The 8,594-nt window shown below is 40.3% G+C and overlaps 1 protein-coding gene across 1 annotated transcript in view; it reads left to right on the top strand.

Annotated features, from left to right (window-relative positions):
* The first annotated feature begins 305 nt into the window (after window positions 1–305).
* Window positions 306–8,594, top strand: part of SOX5 (SRY-box transcription factor 5) — a 1,003,938-nt gene continuing 995,649 nt past the window's right edge. Inside the window, exon 1 of the mRNA XM_042946059.1 lies at window positions 306–486. The gene's annotated coding sequence lies outside the window, so the exon portion shown is untranslated. The remainder of the gene's footprint in view (window positions 487–8,594) is intronic.

Below are 8,594 nucleotides of genomic sequence, written 5' to 3'. Positions count from 1 at the left end.
TACATTAAACAATCACTCTTTAAAAACTGAGCCTAAAAAAAAAAAAAAAAACGTATCTCCAGGAGAGGTGCTACTGAATTCTATAGATACAGGTCTATTCATTCTTCATTGCTTAAAGTTCGTTGTAAGTTACAAAGGAAAACAAACAAACAAACAAACAAACCCTGATTCTATCTTTGATGCTCAATTACTTCTCATTCAATTATTTTGTGATTATGTAGTATCATATGTCCAAAGGGGACAGATAGTGTCTCATTCAGTGGGATGGGAGGGCTCTGGCTTGTTCTCCAGTTGGAATTCTCTGGAAGCTCAGGTATTGTGTTGTCATTGCAGCACCAATTAAAGTCTTTGAGGTAGGGAACTCAGGAAAGAACCAGGATGTAAGAGGCAATCCCACTAGCTTTTGGAGCTTCTCAGTTTAGGTCTACGTATAATTCTTCCAAGACTTCAGTTGGAGTTCTGTGGCCCTTTTACTGACCTCTAAAGGTGGAGATTATAATGCTTTTTCTTATAGAGATATTGCATGGATTACAGTCGATATTATATGTCAAATTCCTAGAATACGGTTTGTCATGAACCAGGTGCTTAGTAAATGTTAGCAACACTTGTCTTCCCTCCAGTCAAGTCTTTTTGATCATTAATAATACTTGAAGGTTAATTTCATACTTGCTTTGTACTGGACTTATTTGAGTCCAAGAAGAAAAATATATCACTTCCTTGAGGCTGAGATCAACATTTTAAAATAGTGATTCAGTTAATGTCTGTATATGATCTCTGACAATGTGGTTTTATTAAGATGCTGTATTTGGTGCAAGTGTGAATTCTATCTTTTATTCATAGAAATGTTCCTTCAGTAATTAGCATTTTATCCTACATAATAGGTAAAGGCAACAAAAACCTTAGGACCTAACTATAGATCTCTCTTCTTGTTATCCTTTTTGATTTCCCATTACAGATACAAACTAGTGAAAATTTATCATGACTTTATCCATAGTCAGTCAAATACCTTGCAGTAATATGAAGTTATAGTACGTGTAGATAGAGATTCCACTTGGAAAAAGAAATAAATCTGACTTTGCAATGTTTGCCCTTTGAGTCAGCAGTTTCTTCAAAGAGAACCTCATAGACTTGTTTATACTGGAGACAAGGAGAAAGGCACAATAAATATACTATTACCTGTGTGAAGAGATGATGTATAGTAACATGGAGAAATTACTGGATGCTTTCTCTTTCCAGTGATACAGAAAATTTCTCTCTAAGTATAGGCTTCCCCCCGCTATCTGGAAGTAGAGCATTCCAGTGAAACCCTTTGTGAGCTGAAATGGCCTAAAGTGAAGAAGCAATTACCATTTTGTAAAAGCAGAAATCCTCTTTGGATTAGTGAAAACAGGTACTAATGTAGGTTTTTCATGAAAGCAAAATGGTGTAAAGCAAACTTTTGGATAGCAGGGTGGTGGTGGGGGGAACCTATAAAACTGACCAAAGATAAAGGAAGGGCTTTAAAAAAGTAAGTAAGTGACTTGGTTATTACATTAGTTTGGATCCCTCGAGAAGCAGATGACAAAAGGGGATTAGATAGTAAGAAGAGTTAGCAGAAGGCTGGGAGAGCCTTTCAGCTGTGATCCATGTTTGATACTTATGCAAGGAGAGACGGAAGGAGGGAGGGTTGAGTAGAAAGAAGCTGTACTGTAGTGCAATCCAGGAAAGGTTTGGCAAGGCAGAAGAGAGTCAGCCATTGGAGGAGTATTCATTCGCTGGCTGGGAGCAGCCCCCTGGAAGCATGGCCTCTGGGCATCACTGTTGCTAGAGACCTAGGGGCAGCAAGTGGGGCGCTGAGTCCATTATAATCTTGCAACAGGAGATCTGAGTGGTATGGTTCTAGTTTGGTAGTATAGCCCAGAGGTTAGTAACAGTAGCTCTGGTTGGTGGACTTGTCACCAAAAAAAAAAAAAAAAAAAAGACCCAGTATTTCTTTAAGCACTTTGATGCTTTATTTTCCTCCCATGTAAAATGACCATAACAATAGTATCACCTCACTGAGTCCTGGTCACATTAAATGAGGTTGTATGAAATTACGTATAAATCCATAGTACCATGTATGGCATAGAGGAAATGTTCAAAGTATATAGTAGCCCCCCCCCTTATTTTGGGGGGATACATTCCAAAACTCCCAGTGGATGCCTTTCTGAAACCACATACAGTACTGAACCCTATATATGCTATGTTTTTTCCTATGCATGCATACGTACCTATCATAAAATTTCATTTATAAATTAGATGTAGTAAGAGATTAACAATGATAACTAATAATAACAGAACAGTTATACAAATATACTGTAATAAAAGTTAATGTGAATGTGGTGTCTCTGTCACAATTTCGTATTGTACTGTACTCACCCTTTTTGTGATGATGTGAGATGATAAAATACCCACATGATTATATGAGGTGAGGTGAATGAGGTGGGCACCGTGACGTAGTGTTAGTCTACCCTTCAGGAAGGAGGATCATCTGCATCGGGGGCGTGGGTGACCTCAGATAAGTGAAACCACAGATAAGGGGGGGTTTACTGTATTGAACTCTTTTTAATGTACTCATAATATGCAACTGGAAAGGTATAGCTGAATTGTGTCAGGTGAGAGTAAATATACTCAAACAATAGATATTAGCTGTAATTAGAAGGCATTGTTTTTGCAAGCAAACATCTTTAAGGCTCGCCTTTTAAAAATAGCTCGGTTTATTTCTCCTGCTTCAATCCTTATTTTTTATCAGGTTAGAAACCATACAGCAAATAGACCAACTGACCTTGGCCATCTTCAGGTAATTTGCCCTGAAGCATGAGGTAGACAGAGTGCTCCCTTCATTTCCTTACCCCTCTAGGCTTCCTATTCAGTTGAGAAGCAACTTGCACTGTAAGTCTGCATTTTATCTTGAGCCTCAAACACCTTGCAAGTCTTTGCTCCCCTATGTTACTGTTCCTAAACCAACTTGCTGCACACAAAGCACTGAACTCAAGTGGCCCTCAGTGCTAGCTCCTGCTGTGATGAGTCACAGAGCCACCAGCACTTTGTTGCGTTAGATTTGATCACTGCCATGAGCAGTCCTTCGATTGTCAGCTAAGAGACCCTTCAGGGAGTTGTCCCTTAATAGAAAGTCTCTTTTCTTCCCTCCTGTTGTAACTTTAAATTAAAAGAAACTGTAGAGGAGCGGGTGGCATTGCAGCAGTTCATTCTTCTACCCACTGGGAGAACAACATCTGAGAAAAGACGTTATTGGACTGAGAATTGAGTTGTTGCTATTTTTTTTGGGCCAGCATGGGGGGGAGGTTGTGGTGGAGGAATGAAGACCGTGTCGTTCAGATGCAGACTGATTCTCAGTAATGCAACGGAGAGCGATCCTTCTGTGTATGCTGGTGAGCATTTTTTGGACGTTAGACACTGACTTAACATATTAATTTCAAGTGGGATTCACGGGACCCTGATTTTTACATGGTTCTGGGTGTTGTGTGGGAAACTGGCATGGGGACAACGTCAGAGTTCAAGGAGGGTGGGAGGCAGGAAAAGGGAGCTAATTTTTGACACATTCCTCAAGCAAATTGACCCCCCTAGGGAATCTGTGCCCAGGATGAGGACTGCTTACTGTGAGCCTTTTGGCATAGTTTTCCCCAAATAGTGAGTGCTGGTTACTTTAATGTTAAAAAAGGCTGATGAACTTCACATTTGTGAGAGGAAAAAGAAAAGAGATGTTAGTACTTTTGACGACGTGTTTTCTAGATGCTGTTTCTCACTAAATGTCTGATTTAATCCTCTGCTGTGCCAGGCTTCATACCCTCTCTAGTTGCTGGTCCATTCCCATTCTGGGTTAGGGCCTGCCCCCAAGTCTGATGTGTGCTAAGATTTCCCAGTGTAATTCATGGCTACGAAAAGCTGAGGTTGTTTGATGCGTGACTGAGGTTTGCGTGTGAGTTCTTGCGATGCTCAGTGTTACTATGCAGTATTGGCAGTCTTTCCCGTGGATCTGGCACAATCAGTCTCATTAATTTACTCTTGCACTGGGAACTGCTTTTGAACAAGTGCATACTATTTCTTATACTTTTGGTTTGACTTGTCTTTCTTCTCTCTCTCAGCCTTACTCCACGATACCTACACTACCAGCAGGATAGTAGTGTCTTTTCTACATTAAATCAGGAAATGAAGTGCTAATTTTAATGCATACTAAACAGACAAACAGTTCTGTCAATATGTAAAGAACCTTAATGCTCCCAGTATCTATTTCTAGGGACTTACTCAGACCCCTGAAATGCTCTTCCCTCCCTGCTTCTCTTTCCCTATCACTGCTTTTGGGATTTTCTTAACCTTTCTGTCACCACAAAGTCTTTTTTTTTTTTTTTTTTTTTAATGTTTGGTTACTTTTGAGAGAGAGAGAGACAGAGCGTGAGTGGGGGAGGGGCAGAGAGAGAGAGGGAGACACAGAATCCGAAGCAGGCTCCAGGCTCTGAGCTGTCGGCATGGAGCCCAACGCGGGGCTTGAACCCATGGACCACGAGATCCTGACCTGAGCCAAAGTCAGATGCTTAACCGACTGAGTCACCCAGGCACCCCACCACAAAGTCATTATTATCATGGCACCATTGGCCACTGCATTGCGTTAATCTCAGTGGACGAAGTGAGAAGCGAAAGATGTGCTTGCATGCATTGCTGCCTGGTTTGAAAGGGGTAACTGGTAGGATGACAAAATACTTCTCATCAGAAGATAAACTCCGTGAAGGCACTGTGTTGTATTCCTGATTCAGTCACAATGCCTGGGACAGAGCAGCCGCAGAACAAATGATTGTTGAGCCCACATGCCTTGCAGACTGAGCTTCATTTTGATTTGAAGGCCCGGCCCTGCATGACAGAAAAGTGGCAAAACTAATAGCTGTTGAGCACTGATCCTGTTCTAGGCATGGATCAGGATCTCATTTAATCCTCACAGCCCCCCTGTTAGGTGGGTATCATCCACTTTTCGTGGATGTGTGAACAAACTCCAATGGGTCAGGCGCTGGCCTGTTTCCCTCAGCTAGGAAGCAGGAGAATTATTGCCTGAATTTCAGTCTAGTTGATTCTGCTTCTTGTGTTCTTTCCATCATGCTGTGGCCAACATGCTGGTGTGGGGGCATGAACCTTACCTGCCTGTCCACCACAGGGGATGATTAGAAGGAACAGGTGAGAAGTCACAGAAAGTGATGCCTGAGATGTGAACTAAAACCTGGATGTTGAATATGATTATCAAGTACCCCACTGGTTGATTTATTAACAAATATGTGTGTGTGTGTGTGTGATATATAACACAGATGCATGTTGTTTGCACTTAATAGGAAATATTTTGTGACTTGAAACAGATTCTGAATACTTAAAAACTGACATCAAAGGAAATGATAGAACAGTATTTCACAAAGGTGATCACTCAATCACTCAGTTGAAAACCACCTGGGATATTTTTAAAACTCTACCTTTCTGGCCCCCATTGAGACAGGGAATCTGAATCTCTGTGGTAGTTGCCCGGTAATGCTACATTTTTAACGAGCACGACTGTCAATTCTTTTGCACATAGGAGTTTGGGAACCAGTGATAAAAAAAAGTATTGACTTAGTTTGGTACTAGGCTATGTATATGGCATCTGAAATTAAAGTAAGATCTCAAAGAATAATGGCAATGCCTAGATAAAGCACAGCTGATTGCTGAATTGTACTTTTTTTGATGATGTGGTTTTAGAAGTTTTGAAATAAAATATAAATTGTGTTTATTAAATTTAAATGTGTAGAACATTAGCATGTTTAAAGTCAAGAGTGAGGGGACCTGTCACAAATTGGGTTGGGATTGGGGGAAGGGTGGTAGTTATGGGTATTCTAGGTTTGGAAAGAACTTTCTGTAAGGACAAATCTAAGATGGCTAAGTATGCTGAGAACCAGAGGTTGATTTCTTTATCCAGTTTTGTATCCCCAATACTTAAAACAGTATCTGGAACAGAGTACGTGCTTAAAGACCTTTGTTTAATGAATGAATAAACACAGAAGAAGAGAGTGATATGTGGAAAGTAGGATAGTTTGGTTGTGATTACTGTGGATAAAGAGTCAAGAAAGGGTATGCTGAAAAGGAATCCTAGTGAGATAAGACAAGGACAGGGTTTTAATTAGTCTAATATGGTCCTTACAGGAAAGTGCCTTCATACAAACAAATAAACAATGCAAAACCAAACCTGAGTTTTGTATAGGATTAAATCATCAGGCCACTGTTTGTGTGTATTATCCTGGGAGCAGCAATTACTACATGAGGACAGGGACCAAGTCTGTTTTGTTCTCCATACTATCATAGTACTCAATGAATATTTATTGAACGAATGACAGGGTTTCCACATGGACTGGAAAAGAAAGCTTTTAAATGACACAAAAACGTCTTGTAAAATGAGGACAAAATCTTTCCAATTGCTAACCAATAGCTTGGTGATCATGAAACTGGCAAATCTTCATAGAACTGTGTGTTCCCAGTCTCTTTAGAGTTTAGTAAAGTCTCCATCTGATAGTTTGTCTGTCACCAAGCGGGCCTTTGCCTCCAGTGCCATTTTCACTTTACTGTTTCGAAAATCCACCATGGTGCCTAGTGCGGTGCCTTGCTGACATTAGCTATTTAATTAGTATTTGTTGAATAGTTCCATTAGTGAGTGAAGAGTCCTGACTAGGGCCTGGGAGCGGGAAGTGGGGATTGAAAGCAGTGAAGCAGAGAGTTGCCCTCATCCACTCAGAGACCTTTGAGTAGGCACATTTCCCATACAGCTCAAGGCCTGGTTGTTGGAATCTTGAGGGGAAGGATGTTTGCTAAGATAATGACTACAAAGGTAGGTCCAGTCTTGTTAGAAGAGGCAACCATTCATTTGATCTGGGAAGTCAGGCCAGAAAATGTATTGCGGGAAAGATGGTAAAAAGTAATTCTAAACCTAACAGGAGTTTCAGTAGAAAAATGGCTCTAATTCAGGCAGTGTAATGTTAACATCAATGCGTGTCTCATGGCTCAAGCCCCGCATACTACTTTGGAAATAAAAGGAGATTGTGTAAAGAATTAGCAATACAAGGCATTTTTAAGTGCTTTATTGCAGAGGCCTGTGATACTCTGAAATCTGTGCAGCCTTTTTCTTCCTGCTGTGCTTAATTTCAGAATCTGATGCTATTACCTATCCTTAGAGAAAAAAAAATTACTCACTGTTAACTCTTAAAAACCGAGTTTAACATTGCACTTGCTTTCAACATAATCTTTCTGACATTTCTTAGGAAGAGAGAAGTATATTTAGCCACAGAAGGTTTACCTTCAAGTTGCATATGTAGGATTGCTTCTAGGAGGCAGCATTAGAGTAACAGGGCAAGATGGAAAAAAATGTTGAAAGCCTAAGTTTAGAAATGGCTCAAACAGCTTGAAGAACAAGGTCTCTGAGAGAGTTGGCATAGAATGGGTTTAGCATGAATCCAGATCAGAAGCCAGAGAAGTAAATTATGAGGCATTATGAAGATCAGGCAGAAGAAGGAAGGACAGGAGTTAAGTCTTTACAGTATAGGTGGCTATCTTCTTGGACATGAAGACATACCCACCAAAAATATGTTCCCTGGCATGCCATCACTGTGCCCTTTCTTCTGTCTAGCACAAAATAACAGTTGACATTGATTCATAGTTCACTATTGCCAGGCATTGTGCTGAGCAGTTTTTTTATTTTTTTATTTTCATTGATTCTTCCCAGTACTTCTCTAATTTAGATACAAATGCTGCCCCATTATACAGATAATGTTGGGTTTGCCCAAAAGTAGCATAGCTGTTTAGTGTTGGAGCTGAGACTTGAACCCAGACTGGTTGATTCTGAAGCATGGGCTCTTAGCTATGGTAATATAGGAAGTATATTTTAAGTGCTGTTGAGTCATCCCTCAAAATGATGTTTTTATTTTCCCCTTTCTTTATATATACACTTCTATCACTCGAGGACAGTCTTTTTTTAGCTCATTTCTGACCTATTGCAAAGTTCCACAAACTAGCGTCTCTCCTTACAATCTGCTCTGTTTACCACTGTCAGGTCAATCTTCCTGACATGCTATTTAGATCATGTGGCCCCTTTCTCAAAAATTCAAAGTGCCTGAATGCCAGATGGGACCCAGACTCTTAAGTCTGGTTTTTGGGGGCCTTAAAACCTATCTCCAAGTCTCCTATCTTTTTAGGCTCATATTTGAAACTTACCCTTTGAGAATAATTTGCTTCTGATCTGGATTCAAGCTGAACACAGTTTCCCAGATGACTCCCCAACTGTCTGCAACATGTCAGCCATATCAACTCTTTTCAGAATGCTCATGCCAGAGACCATGCCATTACATAAAAAGCCACTGCTCATAGTCAGCTCAGACAATTCTTCCAGAGTTGCTTTTTCTAGCTACTTCAGACTTGCTCATCAGTTGACTTTCCTTGGTTCTCAATCCACTTGTCTCTGTATTTCGGCTTTCTCTTTTTGTTTTGTCCTTTCATTCATTCATTCAATCATCAACAAATACTTATTGAACACCTACTATGAACCAGACGCCATGTTA

The sequence above is a fragment of the Panthera leo genome, chromosome B4 (assembly GCF_018350215.1).
Source record: "Panthera leo isolate Ple1 chromosome B4, P.leo_Ple1_pat1.1, whole genome shotgun sequence".
NCBI lineage: Eukaryota > Metazoa > Chordata > Mammalia > Carnivora > Felidae > Panthera > Panthera leo.
The sequence above is the reverse complement of the archived record's forward strand: the minus strand, read 5'-3'. Positions and strand labels throughout refer to the sequence as shown.